This window comes from Ranitomeya variabilis, chromosome 2 (genome assembly GCF_051348905.1).
Source record: "Ranitomeya variabilis isolate aRanVar5 chromosome 2, aRanVar5.hap1, whole genome shotgun sequence".
In the NCBI taxonomy this organism is placed as follows: domain Eukaryota; kingdom Metazoa; phylum Chordata; class Amphibia; order Anura; family Dendrobatidae; genus Ranitomeya; species Ranitomeya variabilis.
The window spans coordinates 47440741-47459197 of record NC_135233.1 but is presented as its reverse complement, the minus strand read 5'-3'; the positions used below and the strand labels follow the sequence as shown (position 1 = coordinate 47459197).

The following is an 18457-nucleotide window of genomic DNA, read 5'->3' as shown; positions in this document are numbered from 1 at the left end:
CAATAACAGAGGAGGGACTGTTGGGACTGTGCGTACAGCACTACCAGGCAACAACTAGCGGTGTTGTAGCCCAGGGACAGCAGGAGAAGCAGAGGAACACAATGTAGGCCGAAGCCTGATTGGAGAAAGTCTAAAGGGAATCTTTAACCCCCCCAAGGCGTTTGTAGCTGAAAGAGCCAGCTTGTGCAGCACAAAAGATGCAAAAGGAAAAGGTGGCTCTTTTCATTATGCTCCTTGCAAACACAGAACTAAACACTTATAAAATGTGTCCCCTGAAACCGTGAGACCGTCCCGGAGGTGGGACTTTCCTTCATAATATGACGCAGCACAGCTGTCATTCCTACACCCTTGGCGCCGTGCCCCGGCTCCTCAGCGTTGTTTGAATCTGTCACGGAGCCTGCGCTGTTATGTTATCCCTTGGCCAGGCACACTTAGCGCTGCCCATCTTCTGACATCATTTGGTGTCAGGCTGGCTGCGCCTGTGCGGCCGCGCTGGACGAGATCCCGCCTCGCAGCGTCGTCTAATGTAATCCCACCGCGGGCCTGGGATCCGTGGCCATGCGCAGTGCATATCCTCGCCTCTCACTCCCCTCCCTACGGCTTCTTCAGACTGTGCGGCGTCACGGCCGTGGCATGCTATTAGGGATCAGCTGATGGCGCACAGTCTGAAGAAGGCGTAGGGAGATGAGTGAGAGGCGGAGGTTCAGATATGCACTGCGCATGTCCATGGATCTCAGGCCCCCAGTGGGATGAAATCAGAAGACAATGCGAGGCGGGCTCTCGGCCAGCGTGGCCGCACAGGCGCAGCCAGCCTGACACCAAATGATGTCAGAAGATGGGCAGCGCTAAGTGTGCCTGGCCAAGGGATAACATAACAGCGCAGGCTCCGGGACAGATTTAAACAACGCTGAGGAGCCGGGGCACGGCGCCAAGGGGGTAGGAATGACAGCTGTGCTGCGTCATATTACGAAGGAAAGTCCCACCTCCGGGACGGTTTTACGGTATCAGTGGACACATTTTATAAGTGTTAAGTTCTGCGTGTGCAAGGAGCTAAACAAAAATAGCTACCTTTTCCTTGTGCAGCATTACTGCTGCACAAGGTGGCTCTTTCAGTAACAAACGCCTTGGGGGGGGGGGGACAGGTTCCCTTACATTTCAGTTGTTGTGTCAGCGTGGCGGTCGCAGGACACATTGCCGGCTACACAGCTGGGGATCAGCTGACGTTACTGAAACCCAATAACACTGGGTCGTATGTTTTGACTGTGCAGACGGCACTTCTGAGCCTCAACTGGCGATGTTGGAGCCCAGGAATTTAAGTTCAGGTGGTAGAAAGATGAACACAACAGGAGACCTGGATAACGTAGACAGTCACCTAATTATTTAATCAGGAAGAGGAGTGGCAAATTCCTGCGAGATCCAGGCCTTGTTCATTTTCAGGAAAGTAAGCCGGTCAACGTTATCGGAGGATAGTCGCATGCGACGGTCAGTTAGTACACCACCTGCAGCACTAAAGACGCGTTCCGATAATACACTAGCCGCAGGGCAAGCCAGCACCTCCAATGCATACTGGCTTAGCTCTGGCCATGTATCCAGCTTTGAGACCCAAAACTTGAAAGGTGAAGAGCCGTCTGGGAGTACAGCAAGAGGGCAAGACATGTAGTCTGTCACCATCTGACGGAACCGTTGCCTCCTGCTGACTGGAGCCGTCTGTGATGGTGTTGACTTTTGTGGTGGGCACAGAAAACTGTGCCACAGTTGGGCCATACTGCTCTTGCCTTGGGCAGAGGCACTGCTTCTGCTCCCTCTTTGTGCAGAGCCTCCACCACTGCCTGGACACACTGAGCTGCTTTGTAATGCACTAGCAGCACTTCTCTCACTTGGAATGGAGAAGATGATGGAATTCACCAGTGTGTCTTGGTACTCCCGCATTTTTCGCTCCCGGTTCAATGGTGTGATGAGGCTTTCTACGTTGTCCCGGTAGCGAGGATCGAGGAGGGTGAACACCCAATATTCAGACATGTTGAGAATGTGGGCGATGCGGCGGTCGTTTCTCAGGCACTGCAGCATGTAATCCACCATGTGCTGCAGACTGCCAACTGCCCAAGAAACGCTGTCCCCTGCTGGAGGCGTGATCTCTGCCCGCTCGTCATCACCCCACCCTCACTGTACACACTGGACAATTGTGTAACTCCCTCCTCTGGACGGATGTCTTCCTCCTCCATTGACTCCTCCTCATCCTCCTCACAAACTGTCCCCTGCCTACGCATTTGTGAGGAACCACGTGGCGCTGACTGTCCAGAAGATGATGGAAATGCTGAATCCTCATCCTCCACCTCTTCCACAACATCATCCCTTAGCGCTTGCAGTGATTTTTCAAGCAGGCAGATAAGGGGGACAGTCATGCTGACTAGTGCATCATCTGCACTCGCCATCCACGTGGAATAATCGAAGGGACGCAAAACCTGGCAGACGTCATTCATAGTGGCCCACTCTGTGGTTGTGAAGTCTGAACGGCGCGGAGTACGACTTCTTTGCGCCTGATGCAGCTGGTACTCCATTACAGCTTGCTGCTGCTCACACAACCGCTCCAACATATGTAACGTGGAATTCCACCTGGTAGGTAGGTCACATATGATGCGATGTTCCGGCAGGTGGTGTCGGCGCTGCAGAGCCACAATGCGCGCTTTTGCCGTGCTGGAACGCCGCAAGTGAGCACACTCTAGGCGGACTTTGTGCAGCAGTGCATCAAGATCCGGATAGTCCCTCAAAAAACTCTGCACGACCAAATTGAGCACATGTGCCAGACATGGGATGTGAGTGAGGTTGCCGAGGCCCAGAGCTGCCACCAGATTTCGGCCATTATCACACACTACCATGCCTGGCTGGAGATTCGCTGGCACAAACCACACATCGCTCTCCTGCTTGATGGCATTCCAGAGCTCCTGCGCTGTGTGGCTTCGATTCCCCAAAGAAATTAATTTCAAGACGGCCTGTTGACGTTTGGCCACGGCTGTGCTCATGTCGGTCGTAACAGGTAAACGTTCATCACGGGTCCATGTGGAGGTGGACTGTGATGGCTCCTGCAGCGATGATTCTGAGGAACTGGTGTAAGAGGAGGAGTCAATGCGTACAGAATGGATTCCTGCAATCCTTGGAGTGCGCAGGACACGTCCTGCGCCACTCGCACGATCTGTACCCGGCTCAACGACATTAACCCAATGGGCAGTGAGGGAAAGGTATCGCCCCTGTCCATGTTGACTGGTCCACGCATCGGTGGTGAGGTGGACCTTGCTACTGACGGCATTCAGTAGCGCGTGTTTTATGTGTCCCTCCACATGCTTGTGCAGGGCAGGGACGGCTTGCCTGCTGAAGTAAAAGCGGCTGGGCACATTGTACTGTGGGACTGCCAATGACATCAAGTCACGGAAGCTGTCAGTCTCCACCAGCCTGAATGACAGCATTTCCAGTGACAGAAGTTTGGCAATGCCTGCAGTCAGAGCCTGTGCTCGTGGGTGGTTTGACGAGAAAGGCCGCCTTTTCTCCCATGCCTGTACTACCGATGGCTGTACACTGGGCTGGGAGTGTGTGGATGACTGGGAACGTGGTGCTGCGGGTGGAATTACAGCGGGTCTCTGGACAACAGGGCCAGAGGTTCTTCCACGGCGATCCTGGGAGGAAGCCGAACCAGCTGCGTGTGAGCTGGAGGAAGAGGCAACACGAGCTGAAGAGGTGGTAGCTGCCGCTGTTGGTTGGCCTAGCTCTTCAGTGTGTTTTTCTAACTCCGCCGCGTGCCTGTTGCGCACATGTTTCCACATGTTGGAGGTATTGAGGTTGCTGACATTTCGACCTCTTTTTACTTTGTGATGACACACCTTGCATTTGACATAGCAAATGTCATCTGCAACTGTGTCAAAAAAGGACCAGGCACTGCAAGTCTTGGGAGCGCCCTTTTTGGCTTTTGGAAGAGACATGCTCCTAACGGGTGCCAAAGCGGAGGCTGCAGGATCCGCAGTCTTCCCCCTCCCTCTCCCTCTTTGGGCCGTACGGGGAATCTCTTCCTCAGAGCTGCTCCCACCACCTTCCTGTCCCTCACGCCAAGATGGGTCAAGGACCTCATCATCTACACTACCCTCTGCCCCAACTGCTCCTCCTGGGTAGTCTCAGCAGCAGAGCACGCACCAGAAAGTGGCACCTGAGTGTCATCATCAGCGGATGCGGCCTGCGATGTGGTGACCGGAAGCACTGGCCCACCCGCCTCTTCAGAGGAAGAGAGAAAAAGCTGTTGGGCATCACTGCACCCTGCCTCTTCTTCCATTTCTCCAATGCTGCTTGGCTGGCCCCGTTTCCAAGCCAAGAGATTCAGAGAACAGAAGTAGAGACGGCTCCTGTCCTGGGCTCTCTGTCTGCCTGGGCAATTTGGCAGGTGGTGAAGAGACAGATGGCTGCTCTCCAGTGCTCTGTGTCTGAGAGGATGTGGCACTAATTGAAGTTGATGCATTAGCTGCCATCCATCCGACAATGGCTTCAATTTGTTCTTCACGCAGCAGCGGTGTACGGCGCTCTGCGACAAAGCTGCACATGAAGGACTGTTCCCTGGTGAAAGTGGGTGCTGATGAGTCACCGGTGCCCGCAGAAGGCACAGAATCCCCACGTCCTCTCCCTGCTCCGCGCCCACGCCCACGTGCCTTACTCACTGCCTTCTTCATCTTGGTTGACTGATAAAGATAAGCAGAAAAGTACTAACGGCTTTGTGTGCTTATTCCTGAACAACTCCTAACAGGTATAAGAAACACTAATTTTATAAAGTGTGGACTAGACTTTAATATGAGCTAATGTGGCCTACACAAATGTTAAGTGGTGTCACTGGTGTGTTTGGTGAACTTTATTATTTATTTATTTTTTGGGGACTGAACTGACAACAGAGAGAGCTGCAGTCACACGGAGACCGTGCAGACAGCCGTAAACGGCGCTGCAAGGCCCAAAAACCCTCCTCTACGTTATCCTATGTAGTGTTTTTCCACAAGTTAGCTGGAGACGGGTGGAAAGACACTAATAGGAATTTTTTGAAAAAATGTGCAGCAGCCTGCACTACTTAAAACAAAAGGAAAATTGATTTTACGGTATGACGCAGTGAAGAACCCTGAGCTGGAGACAACCAGGCTATGGCTGCTCACAGACTACAGGGCGAGCTGCAGTCACACGGAGACCGTGCAGACAGCCGTAAACGGCGCTGCAAGGCCCAAAAACCCTCCTCTACGTTATCCTATGTAGTGTTTTTCCACAAGTTAGCTGGAGACGGGTGGAAAGACACTAATAGGAATTTTTTGAAAAAATGTGCAGCAGCCTGCACTACTTAAAACAAAAGGAAAATTGATTTTACGGTATGACGCAGTGAAGAACCCTTAGCTGGAGACAACCAGGCTATGGCTGCTCACAGACTACAGGGCGAGCTGCAGTCACACGGAGACCGTGCAGACAGCCGTAAACGGCGCTGCAAGGCCCAAAAACCCTCCTCTACTTTATCCTATGTAGTGTTTTTCCACAAGTTAGCTGGAGACGGGTGGAAAGACACTAATAGGATTTTTTTGAAAAAATGAGCAGCAGACTACACTACTTGAAAAAAAAAAAAAAAAACAGTATGAGGCAATGAACCACCCTCCCTGAACTGAATACAACCAGCTATGGATGGCCTATGTGGCTGCACTCAGGCTAGAGAGTGGGCTGCACTCACACACACACACAGACCTTGCAGATCGCTGTGAAAACAGCGCTACAAGGCAAAAGCAAGGTGAATAGTAGGTGAACACAGCGGTTGCTAAATTAGCCTTTGAAAAGCACAAAGAAGCAAATCGCTATCTCTAAACTGGCCCTCAGTCAGCAAACAGCGTCCTGTCACTAACTGAATTCACAGCAGAGTGAGCGCAAAATGGCGCCAGCGACTTTTAAACTGCATCATGACATCATTTCAGCAGCCAATCACAGCCATGCCAGTAGTTTCATGCCCTCCATGCTGAACAGGATGTGCCCACACTTGGAATCATTCTCATTGGCTGAATTTGTGCAGTTTGAATCTGGGAACTTCCGTTTCCGGTATCCGATACGCGGCAAGTATCGGATCTCGGTATCGGAATTCCGATACCGCTAAGTATCGGCCGATACCCGATACTTGCGGTATCGGAATGCTCAACACTAGTCATAAATCTTGGGTGGGAATCCAACCGGCATGTTCACTTTCACAGAGAGGATTGTCTCCAGCTTGTCCTATTCTCCAGTCAAAAACAGGAATTTGTGACGTGAGAAGCCCACACAAGGGCAGAAAGTGTTATACCTATGCCTGCATCCTCAATTCGTGGTGGAAAAAACATCATGGCAGAAACAGATGCAGATTCTTTATTTTAAGAGCAGTGAGACTTCAGAAGTTCTCAGGACCCTCAGACACAACAAGTTTTCTGTTCCCTAAACAAGTTCAAGCAGGGCATGGATGCCTTTCTTAAATATAACATTATAAGATATGAATACTAGATTGTGGAGATGAGACATTAACCCAGAGAAAGAGATATTGCCATCTCTGAGATTGGGAAGGATTTTTTTTTTACCCAAATATGGGCTCTGCCTCATGGAGTTTTTGCACTCTTGTGATTCCAGGAGTGGACACAGACAGGAGAACAATACATGGTTTCCTTGTAGACCGGTAGCTCATCAAAGTGCACAATTTCACAAATTTTGGAGGTAGAAGTGGGCCCTTTACCTATCGAATGTCTGCCCCTGCGTGGATCCACATGTTAGGATATAGGCTGAACTTGATCGACTTGGCTCTTCTTTCAACCATAAAACAATAAACTAAATTTGATAGTCGTTGAAAGACCCAAAAAGTTCTTCTCACAAGTGACCTGTAAATTCACGTTTAAAATAAATGGGTCAGAAATAAGACATTTTCCGAAGTAGATTATTTGTTAGCTCCACTTGTGTGATTTCATGATCCTCATTTACTTTCTGTCCTGACAAGAAGCAGAACTCATTTATTATACCCTACCACTCAAAGCCTCGTTATAGACACACTCGATGTATTTTTACTCTTGTCGTTGACACACGTCTTTTGTTGGGCAGAATTATCCGGTAACCATCCTGCCCGTGTTCAACTCTGCAACCTCCGAGGACAATGATGGGCTCAGGTGGAGCCTTTGATGATCACAACGGAAAAATAGGAGCCTATAAATGTAAATGAGGCTTCCCTATAAATATACAGTGGGACCGAATCTTGCGCTGCTTAGCTACATTCACGCAACGTTAGGACGCTTCATGCCTTTTAACCCCAATTTAATGCCAAAATGACCCTAATACCCAGGTCCCTTTAGGGTTTTAGGAACATCAAATTTTCCAGTCGATCAGATGTCACTTGCTTAACATTTCCAGACTGCTCCTCCAGTGACATCGCCCTATACAAGATTCCTGCTTACCTCCTGCTGAATAAGTCCCAAGGTCACTACTGCGTGGACTGCTTGATCTCCATACGGATTTGGGCATGGTTGATTGCCCTCATCTCCTGCTTATTGTTCTATGGTTTAAGACAAATCTCCATTCTTGCTCTGTTCCAGTTGTCCTTTTAATCTGCTTTTGCCACTAGTATCCCCCAGGTCCAGGAAATCAGCTTTGGAAATTCTCCTTCTCTTGTCTGTTTGCAATTAACGGCATAACATGAACCACAATATACTATTTTAGATTTGAGAACATCAAATCATGGTGAAGGCTCATAGTGTGTGAACCATTTAGCTCTTGGGTAATGATGTCTGCTTTACGAGCTATGGTGGAGGATAATTATACGCTGTCATTGGCTTCAATAATGCACTCTGTGACACTTATTAAATATCACATCTAAAGTTAAGATTTCATTATATATATATATATATATAATGAAAAGAAGTGGCACTAATAAAGTTTAAAAGTGAAAAAAGTATAAAAAAGCCTTCTGAATGATAAATATAAAGAATTGTCTTTTTCTTCTAATAAATATTTTATTTTAATTTCATCTTGGAATATGTGACACTTAAAGGGAATCTGTCAGTAATTTTTTACAATGTAGTAGCAGAAATCCTTATTCCAGCAGTGTGTCACTTACTGGACTGCTTGCTGCAGTTTTGATAGAATCCCTGTTTTTACTACTGTAGATGTAGCAGAGCTATGAATGTTGATCTGTGTCTAACCCCGCCCACACGCCTTATTGGCAATTTCTTGTGTACAGTGGGCATTACCAGAAAGCTACCAATCAGTGGTGGGGGCGGGGTTACACAGATTAGCTGGACTACCTGGCACAGGATGCTTAGTCCTCTGGTGATAATCTCCTTCTGATAAAACACTAATTGTATAGAAAGTACAGTAAGCTGCAGAGCAAATGACTCATTCCTGCAATCAGACTGTCTGCCCCTACATCATGCTGCTCTAAGACTAGATAACAAAAATTGGCTGCCAGATTCCCTTTAAATGGAATCCCTATGTATTACAGTGTATCCCTATATACTGTATTACAGAAAATATCCAACAATAATACCTTTATCACAAAGTGCCTTTTTGTTGAAATGATCAGCGATATGTGTAAATCTTTGGGGAAGCCTGGTGGTAAATGTTTCATTTCCCTACAGTGCCACCACTGGGTAAAAAAAGCATTACAAAGTGGCCAATTATCTGAGTGACGCAGGATAGAGCAGTTCCTCCAGAATGAGAGATACTTTTTGACGCTTGTCTATGTGCCTCCTTTACTAACGTTAATAAATCGGAATTCTCTAATTGGGTGTGTACAAATGGGCTTTCAGAACTGGACAACCCCTTTAATTCCAGGGAAAATATAATGGTATATCTTTGTAAACCATAGGGCGTAGTTTTAGGAAAATTGATAGATTTCTTTAAACTGTTATAGTCTGCTAAAATCAATAAAGTGATGCGAATCTTATAAAATGGAGAACAATCCCCATACTCCTTATTCTGCTTTGATCAGACTACAGGAAAAATCCACTCTCCCAGATCTTTCCCAAAGTGACTTTCATGTATTCCCAAAAATGAAAAAAAAAATCTACTTGGCAAAAGATTTCCATCTGATTCTGCAGAAATATCAATTTTTGAATCAATGCAGTGCGAACAGTGTTGATGCATGGTTGGAGGATCAGAAAACTTTTTTTCACAGAAGATAAAACCAGTGAGGCAGCGTTGAAAAAAGTGCACCTAAATTGGGGGGAACGATATTTAAAGTGGCCGAAAAAAGTTTTGGGCAAGTTTCCAATGCTTAGTCCTCCTGAATGTGATGTTCTTTGTGCAGTTGCCATTGGAAAACCTACTCATTACTTCAAAAGGTCTATTAAACCAATAAATAACCATATTGACAGGGCAATAATACAGATTTGTCTCCCCTTTTTTTCCTCTTGGGTGGAGATATCTAGAGAAAGGTGGCACAAAATAATTAATTCGTTTTGAAAAATAATGTGTTATGGATCCTTCAGACTTTATTTTTCTTAATCAGTGTTCATATTCAGTGTCATTAGAGTTTGGTCAATGTCCAATTTTTATCATCTGAGTTTGGTCAGTGTTTCATCAGTTTTTCATGGTTGAAAAAAAAAATTAGTGTGGCACCCTGCAAAATAGGGCATCACAAATGTCTGTAAATGTCTGTGAACTCTGATGGTGTGAGAAGCCAGCTCTTCAGTCATTTTTACACACACACATGTACCATATTAAAAGACGCACTTTTCCCCAAAAAAATTTGGGAGGAAAATGGGGGGTGTCTTATAGTCCGAGCGCAGGATTACTGGGGGGTTGCAGCAGTGGTGTAGCAGCATTCCTTCCCCAAAGAACCGGCAACGGCAGAGGTGTGGCGATGCTGAGGCTCGGTGTTGGCGGTGGGCGGTGCGGAGTGCAACGTTGGTTTCCCTGTGGCCATCTTCCTGAAGCCGTGGACCGCCGAAGGCGGCGCATGCGCAGATTGAGATCTTGGCGGCTCTGTGCTTCAGGAAAATGGCCACCGGAAGCCACGTGTGCGCAGATTGAGATCTCGACGGCCATTTTCCAGATGCCGAGGGTCACAGAGATCTAAATCTGTGCACGCGCGGCCTCAGGAAGATGGCAACTGAGAAACCGGAGATACACTCGGCTCTGCTTGCCATGGACACCGGGCCGTGGCGTAGCGACATTTCTGTTGCCGGTATCCTGAGGATGGGACTCTGTTCCATGCTCTGCCTCACTGCTGACACCGCACCCGCAGCATTGCACCGCTGGGATACCCTGTGCCTCACTTCTGCCACCGCCGGCTTTCTAAGGAAGGGACCATGCCTCCTGTGACCCTGCTCTACCACAGCCGGCCCTCAGGTAGGATACCTTAAATTCAGACAATCAGAAAGAACCCATCTTATAATAATTATATTTCTGCTATTTTCCACCCCAAAATTTGGGGTGCGTCTTATGGTCCAGTGAGTCTTATAGGATGAAAAATACGGTAATTAGTGCAAGGGCTATTGTGAAATCTGGGGGGTAGAAGCCCCCCCACAGGAGGACTATCAAGCCCAGGAGAAGCAACCCTGCACCCCTGGGATTGAGTGGTGCTGAAGATCCAGGATGAAACCAATGCCTTGGCTGTGGTTGCTGTTGGGACTTCTGCATTCACAGGGGATATAGTTTCCTGTATGGTTCAAGACGTGCCCCACTGCCAGGCAAAGTCAGCTAGGGATCAGAAGAGAGATGTCTTCTTGATATGATCCTTAGTTGCCAGCAGTGGGAAGAGAGGTGAGGTACTTTCCTGTAAGCTTGAGGTGCCATGGATGTCAAGGTCCTGACTGAGGGGAGAAGTTTAGAGCACTTATAGTTCTGTATGCAGAGGAAGTGAGGAGAGCTACTACATTATGGTTTCTCAAGCTTCTCCTCAATCAGTCTGTCAAAAACGGATAAAAAATTGATGTCATCCGTGTGCTGTCAGTTTTTTTCACAGACCTAGACAACGCTGATTAACAGTCGAGGACCAGCCCCCACAATTGTTCTGGGAACGTAGAAGTGGAGTTGTCCTGTCTAAATGGGTTGTTAAATGGCAGCTGATTGGCTTGGTTGCAGTCAATCAGTGGTTGCTTAATGGCCATGATTGAACAATCTAAATGGGCCCAGGCTAAGTAATAATTAAGCCATACAGTGTCTACTGGAGAACTGGGAATATTAATAACCCAATAGTTATTTCTTTGTCACGTCTAAGTTATCTCAGCCTACAAAGGGTCATGGCCTTTTTTAATTGTTTTTTTTTTTAACGTAAATCAACATACATCATCTCTTTTTACAGCAGACACAGCAGAAACCAAAGGCTAGGTGATGCTCTAATTTCAACTTAACAGCAAAATATGTACAATTTTGACATCCTACTGTGCATTTTCCTCCAGGGATAGATCGTGCACGTGATCTCACTTTGGTGTTCTGTCCTAGTTAGTGTTACTGTGAAACTATCTTTCTTTTTTGGAAGAAGAGTCTGGAGGGTGATCACGTCATTTACCTGTGATTAGCTGGAAGGCTTGTCTATGGCACTGACCTGAGCTTAGATTTAAAGTGAGATAGTGATCAGCCTATTGTATTTGTTAACAAAAGTTCTATTACTTTAATTACAGTATGATTTTTGCTAATGTGAAAATGTAGAGATTAAATATTCAGCACAGTGAATTCTAGATCAGATATAACTATATTGCTTTTAATTAACTAAACTAAGAAACACTTACATGAGTATAAGGAGCTATATATAAGGGGGCAAAATGTACCAAAAAATTCAAGAATACCTATATACAAATACTCCCCTGATGAAGCTTGATGTGAAACGCACATTGGGTAAGTTTTCTTTGATAGGTAAAATGTACTCCATGCCACTGAGAATTATCAGTATGTCCACTTTCATGTTACATTGCTCTCTCTCTCTGTTTATCTGTATGTACGTTAAAGGGCCTTAACTTATACAGCACTGGCTATTTCGGCTTGTACCTTTTGAATATCCGTCATCAATTATTTGATTGTATATAATATAGCTCTGTATTGATTTGCAGTATTCACACAAGGGAGTTTTGTTATTATTACTTACCCACCTTTAATATTTTATATGTCTGACTTTTGTATGCCTATTTGAATGCTTTCAATTATTTTGGTATCCAATGAAAAGCTATATTTTTTATTGATTTTGAGCCTTGCAAATTTAAATATATATATATATATATATATATATATATATATATATATATATATATATATATATATATATATATATATATATATATATATATATCCTTTAATATAGTAAACAGTGTATTAAGAAGCAAAGAAATATAAATCTCCTTACGGAGAGTGACATGTTAAGCATGTCGAGATGAGGAGACTTAAAGCCGCAATGCTCCTCTGGGAAATAAGCAAATTGTCTCTTCAGAGAGGAAGAGGACTAGAACTCTAGTGCCACCTATTGGAAGTAACAATCCTAACAGTCAATGTCGACCCTTTGTCACATGACTTAGGATAATAGTCAAAACCAGAATTTCAATTTGCAGACACTGTGTTTCGGGCTACTGCCCCTCGTCAGTGCAAAGTGGAGATCTGGTTTGGCTGATTGAGAGGCGTCTGACTGGGATCCAACACAGTGCCTGCAAATTGAGATTCTGGTTTGGCTTTTATACTAAGTCATGTGACAAGGCTCGTTAAATGGTCGACATTGACTGTTAGGATTGCTACTTGCAATAGGTGGCACTAGAGTTCCAGTCCTCTTCCTCTCTGAAGAGACAATTATCATTTATATAGGGCATTGACACAGTTCATAGCCCAGTTTGGGAATTTAGTAGGTAAATTACAATTAGGCGAGTGGTTCAGGCACATGGCTATATTATGGCTCAGTACAGAACCAATAAAACAATACATATGAGTCCTATGGGAACATACTGAGCCTCTTTGGGCCTCTAATCTAGTTTAACGTTAATCCAAAAGAAAACAAAGTGTCATATTAGGATTTCATATTTCGGAGCTATACTTCCCTAAAATTGCCAAAATATGACACTGTATGAGGCACTATATGGCAGCACAAACCCAAAGGAGCCTCTACCTTCTCCGAAAAAATGGAGAGTTGGGAACTCCATATGGCACTGTTCCCATATAGAAGTAGCTGATACCCATTTTGGGAGCTGATACTCTTTTTGTGTCCACTCCCTACAGTGGTTACTGGTATGTTTCATCTGGTTAGGTTTCATCTGGTTCAAAGCCCTTGGTCCAGATGAGTAGAAGGAATGCAGCATGACAGATGATGATAAGGAAGTAAATCGGCGAGACTGTAAAAACTGGATGGCAGTTGGAGGAGCGATGGCTGTATGGGTTAGATATGTCGATGGCTGTATAGGCTACACAACAAGATCATCTAAGTGGAGTCTGTACAGATGAATCACTTGTGGTGATGCAGCAAAGCCAGCAGTATTGTAGAGCTAGGTATGGTAGGAGGAACATTTCTGGCAATGTAGCAGAGCCCAGCAGTGTAACCAAGCTGTGGCAATGTAGCAGATCTCAGCGATGTAGCAGAGATTAGTTTGTCAAAAGCCACACTTGTTGCAAAGTAGCCAAGCCATAGAAATATATCAACGTTCTGTTTCTCAGGAGGCAAACTTTTGGCAGTATAGCAGAGAAACTTGATAAAGCAGAGCCCAACAGGAGAAATCCAAAGTAATAGCGAGGACACAAACTACCTGAATACTAAGGCCCCTTTCACACATCAGTTTTTTGCTATCAGTCACAATCCATCGAATTTTGAATAAAACGGATCCGACGACTGATGCCGTCGGATTTGTTTTTTCTCATAGACTTGTATTAGCAACGGATTGTGACAGATGGCCTCACGTGTCATCCGTCGTTTGCCGGATCCATCGAAAATTGTTTGTCCGGCAGCTGGAGACAACGGACAAAGTAACGTTTTTTGTGTGCGTCAAAAAATCGCACAGCGACGGATCCGTCACTGTCCGTCATTTGCTCAAACAGAAGCCTATGGGCACCGGATCCATCAAATGACAGAATTCGGCGACGGATTCTGTTTTTTTTTAACTGAGCATGCTCCGATTTATTTAGGATCCAATTAGCCAGATCCGCTAGTTGGATCCGTCAAAAAGCGGATTTGTCACATCAGTTTTTCACAATCTGCAACAGATCCGTCAATCCATCGAACCAACGGATTGTGACTGATGTGTGAAAGGGGCCTATGCCACCTAAAGGCAAGATATCATAGGTGTATGCTAGGTTTGCATATCAACTGAATGCGCCTAAAAGCAGAGATAGCCAGGAGCAGGAGGATGAAGCAGCACCTTGTGCGGAATCCAGGAGACAAAAGAAAAAGTATCAGTGTCATTTTTATGTTCACGACATTGTGTTGCTGCCTGATAAAGGACAAGGTCCAAAGCTTTGCTAGCATTTAGAGGTGAGCTCTGTTTCAGTTTCAAGATAAGCAGTTTGATGAATTATTAAAAAAACAAATATGCAAATTGCCTCTTCTGAGAAAAAGAGGACTTAACTCTATAAGCGCCACCTGTTGGAAGTAGCGATCCTACAAGTCACAATCAACCCTTTAACGAGTCGTGCAATATGAGTTAGGATAAAAGCCAAATCAGTATCTCAATTCGCAGACACGGTGTTTCGGGCTGTTTACCGTGTCTGCGAATTGACTATATTGAGACTTGGCACCATTTTGACTTTTTGGCGTGGACATCTGGTGAACTTTAATCCTACTTTTCACATTAGGTGGTTCAGAATATAAGTCAATGTCCAACATATAGTACATGATTACGGCTAGGGATATATCTCCTCTATTTCATACCTTCAAATCCAACTTTTTCCCCTTGTGTTAATTTAACTGTCAAAAGAAAAAAAAACTTTTGAGGTTTTTCTTACACTGTATTTACATTACAAAAAGTAAAAAAGCGGCAGAGTTATTTTATACGCTGCCCTCTGAAGATTAAAGCGCCTTTGACCAGAAGGTGCTGATCTTTGGGTAGTTAAAGTGGAACATGATCTATAGTGAGATCAGAAAATCCCTTTCACATATTGAGTCCTTTTCCCGGCAGCTACTATCAGATTCCAACAGGGAAATTCTCACTTATTTGTCGTGAGTGAGAAGGACAGAAAATAGTTTTCCTTTCAATTTTGGTCTAAGAAGCGATTGTTTACCAGACAGAATGAAGTTTTATTTGTGAGAGGATTACGGCAACCTCTGCTGTACCATAACTAACGAGATTAGAAGAATGAGTCTACAGTTCATTGAATATTCTTTTTCACTGTTTTTTATTTAAAGCTGATTTTTATCTTTTTTTTTAGCCTTGAGTGCACTGGGCCATAATTAATTTATATCACTTGTAGAAACAAGTAGGAGTGAGAGACAGGGGGGCAGGCATGAAAGCAAACTTTTAAGTACATGAAAGGCGTTTGCGCGATTCTGGAGAGTAGGATATTACAGGGGAGAGATAAAGGGTAGGGAAAGTTATTAATAGTTACGGTATATGCACAAAAACTGGCTCAGGAAAACATGTAGTGATGGATTGAATGTGCCCAAAATGCAGTTTGGGCTAGAACCTGGTTCATTTACACTAAATATAACAGTCTGCCATAACTTATGCTTTCTATATTTGTTCCAATTGTCATTCAAGGGTTGTTTTGGTCTACAAAGGAAAATGTGAAGGATCAGACACGACCAGAGAAGGTGGACAAGTTTGCACAAATGATGCAAAGCCGTATGCCTGTTGTTACTCCCCTGTCCCAAATTGCTTCCCTCACCCCAGTCCGCTCAACTTTCTTGTGCTCTGCGTTGGGATTTACAAGTGGCTTGGTGTGCTTCCATGTGATCGTCTGCCTTGGCCTACAGAAGGCCCAGCAAGACACACACCTCTCTTGTCTATCCTTAATGCAGCAGCTAGGGTCGCCCAGCTGGCTAATCGTTACTAATCGTTATGTGTCCGCTCTTCGCCAGTCGTTACACTGGCTGCCCGTTCATTACAGGATACAATTCAAACTACTTGTTCTCATCCACAAAGCTCTCCACAGTGCGGCACCCCCTTACATCTCCTCCCTCATTTCTGTCTATCGGCCTAGCCGACCGCTGCGCTCTGCAAACGACTTTCGACTAACCTCGGCACTAATCCGTACCTCCCACTCCCGACTCCAAGACTTCTCCCGTGCTGCGCCAATCCTCTGGAATGCTTTACCCCCAAGATATTAGGACCATCCACAACTTGCATAGTTTTAGGCGCTCACTCAAATCTCATTTGTTCAGAGCGGCCTATCACGTTCCCTAATCAGTCATTTTATGTTTGTGTGTGTGTAGCCCATTCACTATTTCCATCTACCCTCCACCCCCTGAAGATGGCTGGACCATCATTGTAAATACATCATTGTAAATACACACCTGTACTTTGTATCTCCCCACCTCATTGTAGATTGTAAGCTCTCACGAGCAGGGGCGTCTTATTTTGTCTTATTTTGCTTTATTACTGTATTGTTAACGTTGTTACCTATGACTGTTGTGTTTGAAACTGTTAAACTGTAAAGCGCTGCGGAATATGTTGGCGCTATATAAATAAAGATTATTATTATTATTATTATTGGCTGTTAGTTTCATCTGTGTTCTGTATGTCTGAGGCCTCCTGTTCTTCTAGTATCTACACCTATTGTCCGGTGTCTGTTCTGCCCGCAGTGTTTCCAGTCCTTGTATCCCGCGGGCCTTATCAACTGCACCAATGCCCATGGAACCGTGTGCCAACCAAGACCAGGAGCTTGGAGTGTCCAGCTGACCAGGTGAGCCGAAACACCTGTCCTCAGACTGAATGTCAAACAAATAAAATTGCACTCTGTAGATCTAAAGCATGTAAATATGAAACATATGAATAGGAATAGCATTACTTCTCTAGATAATAAGAAAAAATGGAGATATTTAGCACATAATTTGGCCAACTCATACATGCCCAGCAGCCAATGACAAGGCAATCTCGGATTTGGCTGGGAACCTATCTAGTGTGAACACCTCTCTAAGGCTAAAGCATATATTTATGGGTAGGTGGGATCCTGCTGCAATTAAAACCGCCACAGGCTGAAGGGTAGAGGGCTTGGTCATAGAGCTAATCTACAAACAAAAGACTGACTATTACTTCCATTTTGAAAATGGTGCAGACTAAGGCTACTTTCACACTAGTCCATCGGTACGGGCCGTCGCAAACCGTCGGCCCGACGTATCGACGGACAGTGTGTTAATTAATCACAAAGTGGGCAGCGGATGCAGTCTTACGACGCATCCGCTGCCCAGTGTGATGACCGGGGAGGAGGGGGCGGAGTTCCGGCCACGCATGCGCGGTTGGAAAAAGCGGAACCGACGGACCAAAAAACGTTACATGTAACATTTTTTGTGCCAACGGTCCGCCAAAACACGACGCATCTGTCGCACGACGGATGCGACGTGTGGCACTCCGTCGCAATGCATCGCTAAGTATAAGTGTATGGAGAAAAAACACATCCTGCGGGCAACTTTGCAGGATGCGTTTTTTCTACATAACGACGCATTGAGACGTGAGTCGAACGACGCTAGTGTGAAAGTAGCCTAAGAGTATACAGACAGGACAGCACGGGATCGGAAATCATTCTTTCTTTGAGGTAAACCATTTTTTAAAAACAGGCAGTGGAATGTTTTACCTCACAAAAAGACTCAGCTGTGACCTGATCCCATGTTGTCCTGTCTGTATACTCTGTTTTGCTTCCGCCCCTGCCCAGGAGCTGTGGTATGATCAGACCATGTTCCTGTACTGTCAGACACAGACATTACACAGTACACAACAGGGGCACATTTATAAGATTATCACAGCACAGGAACATTTTATTTAGACACATCTAATTGTGGAACTTCTTATTATTCGAAGATCTATTGAGTAAAAACAACTGTAAAATTAACTTTGTTCATGGGAAAACCCCTTTAGCTCAAGGCCCATGGGAATGGCATGGCGTTGGAAACAAAGTCTGAACCTTTCTGCCTTTAGTGGCAAAACCTGTCACTGTAAAAGGGAACCATTTGGAGTTTTGCTTTTGCTCCACACTTTCTCATGTAGCGAACGTCTGAGAAAAAAATGTTGCAAGAAATGATGGCCACTGATATGAATGACCGTACATGTAATGTGTCTCGTGTCCGCTAGCCCCTCTTACACAGCAGCTTGCTGTTCTGCTAGGAAGGAAGGAAGAGACCCTCTTGCGTACATGCAGTCTGTGTGCATAATAGGGCACGGACTGGTAAGTAGCTTTTCAACAAAACTGATCAAGTGCAATATGATTAATATAACGGATCAGTATCACAACCCTCGAAAAAAAGGATTTGAGGCTTTATTAAAGCATTTATTAATCAATATAAATTAATGAATATTTTGTTTTTTGTTTATTTTTCTAAATGATGCCCATGTCCAATCAC

At 45.1% G+C, this 18457-nt stretch overlaps 1 long non-coding RNA gene across 1 annotated transcript in view; it reads left to right on the top strand.

Annotated features, from left to right (window-relative positions):
- Positions 1-16807, top strand: part of LOC143809075 (uncharacterized) — a 51276-nt gene extending 34469 nt beyond the window's left edge. Inside the window, exon 3 of the long non-coding RNA XR_013222060.1 lies at positions 16706-16807. This is a non-coding gene — a long non-coding RNA (uncharacterized LOC143809075). The remainder of the gene's footprint in view (positions 1-16705) is intronic.
- Positions 16808-18457: the final 1650 nt, after the last annotated feature.